At 38.1% G+C, this 4,786-nt stretch overlaps 1 long non-coding RNA gene across 1 annotated transcript; it reads right to left on the bottom strand.

The window, feature by feature from the left end:
* Positions 1-2,184: 2,184 nt before the first annotated feature.
* On the bottom strand, positions 2,185-4,585 carry LOC127321247 (uncharacterized). Its single transcript, XR_007863913.2, has 2 exons — positions 4,144-4,585; positions 2,185-3,987 (listed from the first exon to the last, which is right to left on the bottom strand). It is a non-coding gene; the product is annotated as an uncharacterized lncRNA (long non-coding RNA).
* Positions 4,586-4,786: the final 201 nt, after the last annotated feature.

Below are 4,786 nucleotides of genomic sequence, written 5' to 3' on the forward strand. Positions count from 1 at the left end.
ACATACCATCCAGCCGAGGTAAATACCATATTTTGAGTTACTTATACCATATACTTCTGTCACTCATACACATACAGAAAAATCAGATAACTGGAAAGCAATAGCAGTGATGCATGTGTCACCCCTTTCTCGCCAGCCCATCAGGTTCACCACTTTCACCATGCATATTGTGCCGCAATTGTGCTTTGTAATCCATAAAAACACCATGATTCTTCCCTTCAAGCATAACAACATATTAATAAATCAATAAAAAATACAAATAACTCCCAAGAATATTGCTGCACCCAAAACTTTAAATAACAACATAGTTGACAACATAGAAGGTTAGACAGATAGTAAATCTGTGGTATAGAAAAAAAATGAGTTAACTAAGCCATTGTTATACCTAAACATTTAGTGTTCTTTAATATGATGTGCCAAGTCTAGTGAATCAAGTGCAAGAGCATATATAAGATGCACCATCTAAAAATAAGTGAAGGACACATCTACACAGTCATACCTGCAATGTAACTGACAACAAAGAGGAGAAAAAGCCCAACTCTGACCCAAAAAGATATTGTTTCATCAGAATTTTATGGAGAGGCTCGAGTAGGGAATGCTCATTTGATGAAATATTGAGTTCTCGAGAATAAGTCATGTGTATCTATCTGTAAAGAGAAATTCCAAACAAAAGTGGATACTAAAGTTGTATAGAACACTTCAAGTGCCTGCTAACAAATAAGATCACCTTATTTTCGGATACATGAGAGATTTTCATGATTTGAAATTATCATGTATCAACTCATTCACATTTATACAACTACTCTTTTCATGATCTTAAAGTACAACTTTTTAAAGGTCTAGCATGACAAATATTAATTGGGTACTCATTCCTTTCATGGTACCAGATGCATTTATTTGAACTACTATGCAACACCATTTACCGGACCACAACTAAAACTAACAATATGCAAAAATGAATAAATAAGATAAGGTGAAGTTTAAGTGGCTGACAAAGTAAAAGTCCCTTATGGCTCTATCAATGTCAATGCACACCTAAACAAAATTGATTTCCTTATTTTTGCATAGATGTGAGATTTTCATGCTTTTAAATTATCCTAAACTAACTGATTATTCTAAGGGAACGAAAACCACTAAAAACTATTGTGTATCAAATCCGATGCTCTATTCTAGCGCGGTCAGCAAACTTATATGCGAAAAGACGCTGATTGGGGCAATAGATGGATATAATCATACTTCGGGAAAATGATGGCACTTGGATAATTCAATTATATGCATACACAAAAAAGTTGTACTAACTACATATGCATTTGCTTAGTGGTTGAATAGGAACCTCCTGTGATGTGTAGAAAAGTATATTCTAGTGTTGTGCTTTAAATACCCATCACCGACAACTATTTAGATACTATCCAAAAGTTTCAAGAGAAACAAGCGATTCGCTGTTTCATCAAGATGCCAGCTTGTATCTTGGGATCTCCTGGACAATCAAACCTGTATCAATGGAAACTCATTGAAAACGTGTATCAATACCCCCTCCGTTCCATGAAACACCAAGAACTTATTCAGAACAAGCACCTTACTATATGGCAGCATAAGATCATCTGTTGTTTGCTTAGTACAGTGTAGACCATATGTTTATTCTAGCAAGCTGGTGAAATAGTTAGGGTATGTTTGGTATTATGAGAATATCATTTTTTTTAAAATAGCTATGTATATTTTAAGGTGTTTCGCTCTAGTTAAAACTGTAATCCCTTTTTCCTTAAAAAAATGTAGTCTTGTGAACTGTAGTATGTTCTATAGTACGTTCAAACTAAGTGAAACATCTCCTCACCCAAATCTGTCCAGCTAAATGGTGTGCACCCTGGCTGCAATGCAGTCTTGACGAAAAAAACTTGTGCCACACTAAGAGAAGTCAGCAGACGTGTGACTATTTGCTAATTTATAGAGCAAGGTTCACATACAGTGCTAAATACCGAGATAGCCAGAAGCACCATTGTTTCCACAATACATTAGGAAACTGCATTTTTCATAAACTGCAGTATTTACTGCCATTTTTCATAAACTGAAACCTTTATAGTTGATTGAAGGTTTCATCAGAAACGGAACTACAATAGATGCAGACATGGAAGCTAGAGGTTCATAAAATTACCAAGATATGCAGACAATATATGAAAGCTGCAAGAATTAATTGTAGGCGGAAATGGCTAGTAAAAATAAAGGTGCTGGCAGTAGAGATATGGATTCTAAAACCATGTTCTTACAGTGCAACGGTGAAGGCACTTACGTGTCAGGCATCAACAACCCAAAAAAAGTCTAAAACTAAAGTTCAGTCTTCTTCACTTTTCTCATGCGGATCTGTAACTTTTCATACAATTTGATACTCATTAGACCTAACGAATTTACAGAAAGATGTTATAAATGCGATAAACCATGAAAATCAGTAAACGACACTGAAGCACCAATTTATTGAGAGAAATGCAAACCTTACAGCTGCCTACCACCACATAGATAGGAAGATGCCTTTTTCTATACTAATTCTAGAGCCAACCTTGATTCACAAATCACAATCTAATGAGACTGTTTTCATCCTCCATTGTCTTGGACAAAGGTGGTTTAAATATGATGGCTAAACTCAATCGGTCGATCCCATGTTAAAACCTACTGTCTGGAAATGGCGAGATCGACATCATAACTGGGTCTTGAGATGTAGCACAACGGTAACAAGTACTACATCCTTTACAAAATGTATGCCATTTTAGAATGCTAGTTAAGATTTGGAATAGAGGTAATAGCAACTTAAGTACAAGAGATACATCCAATTAGTAGCACCAACTGTTGCAGTACTATATATTTGCTAACAGTGACAGGTTTAGTATGAACAGTAGTGCCAATGAAAAATTGGAAATATAGATTTGAAAATTTGAATCAAGAACTCAAAAGTAAATACATATGCTATTCTTTCAAGACATTTCTTAAAGAATATTAAAATAGTTAAGACAAAAATTACCTTTTTATTCTCAATATGAAGGTTTTTTATTGTCGGCACAACAGTTTCATTCACCGGGGAAAGATTACCTGCAAAAACAATACTCCGTATATTTTAAATACTCATGTTCCGACAAAGATTCACAGGTTGCAATAAATGTAGACCTGAATACAATAACATGTTTTGCTATAATAAAATCCAAGGATGAATTGCGTCATACCTTTGCATCTTCAGTAATTTTTAATTGTTTATACCATGGCCGAAGACATTATTCAGAAGTGAAATGGAGTTGCAATTTCAATGCGCATTATTTAAAATCTTGTAGCGATAATGTCAAAACTGAATCAACTCAGATCACCTGCTTCTTTTCACCATACCGCAATAGGCGAGAAAGAAAAAAGACAGATATCTGAAGATAAAAGGGGGATGAAAATGCTCAATAAAGGGGTACATTCCCCTGACGGAGATCAAAATGCATTCGCACTATGGCTCACCTGGGAGGAATATTTGAAGGACAAAAATTTAGGTTCACAGTCAAATTATGATGATTGTCCATGCATGTAGCAACCGGGTATGTGAAGATGAAAGAATGCCATGTAGATACGTGTTGTAGTGAACCAATTAAATACGAAGACCAACCAAGAGCCAACCAGGTTTATAAGAACACCAATATCTCGAAGATACTTTTGGGAGTTCAGTACACATATCACTATCCATATTGGCATATTGCACAAATACACAAGGAATGGAAGTTGTGAACCCCGATAATAAACAAAATAAGGTAGTATTCAGGTTTTGTAGGTCTTGCGGATCCAATACTCAGTGCAGCCTGAACATATTGTGATAAAGGCAAAGTCGCTCGTTGTAAACAAACCCATAAATCTGTATTGGATTCATCCCGTTTGCCTACAAGGGCCACATTAGTGGTACTAACCTATTCATCCCGAAACTCTCCAACCTCATAAAAACGAAAAGCAATCAACCGGATCTGTTTCTCAATCCTGTTTGGCAGATTCAATCCAAAAGAAATAAAATCAGATGACATCAAAGATCGTTTGAAGGGGAAAGAGGCAACTAAGGATTGAGCCTAAGATTTAGAGGAACCGATTCAACAAAAAAACAGAAAACGAAGGGGATGAGATGAGATGGTCTCATACCTTGTTGTTGGGAGCGATCTTGGATTCACAGGAACTTGGTACTGTCGCTGGAGGATTTGTGCAGCTCCTCCCCCACGCGTTCGTGTTGGCAGGATTGAGAAGGGTTGGCCTAGATCCTTTCCATCGCTAGAGAGGCAGGAGATTCAACGCCGGCACTTGACGAGTGGGTCGTGGAGCCGGAGGTTTGAGGCTGGTGCAAATGCGCGGTGGGTGTGGACCGTGGAGGCGCGCAAAGGGCTGAGGCGTGGATATAGGGCGGCGCCGCGACGACGAAGCATGGAAATAGAGAGCGAATGAGATGGGGTATGGATTACCGGCGGAAGATCGATCGATGGAGGATTTGATGGCGGAATTTTCGGGGCACTTATTTGAAAGGCGAATTTTCCGACGCGCGACGAAGGAGGTGGGACGAAGGGAGCGACGAAACGGACCACATGTATTGGTTGACGACGGAACATCAAGATTCTTTTTAGGTAGTAGAGATAGGTATAGGTATAGGTATATAGATAGATATAGATTTTCTTTATTTCTATCTTGGGCCGGATTCTCTTGGCCCATTCTGTGGCCCATCAGATTTGCCAACCAGAACCCAGCGCGGCCGCTCGCTCGTCTTCCTCCTCGTGCAGGCATAAGCACGTACGTG

This window comes from Lolium perenne, chromosome 2 (genome assembly GCF_019359855.2).
Source record: "Lolium perenne isolate Kyuss_39 chromosome 2, Kyuss_2.0, whole genome shotgun sequence".
Classification (NCBI taxonomy): Eukaryota; Viridiplantae; Streptophyta; class Magnoliopsida; order Poales; family Poaceae; genus Lolium; species Lolium perenne.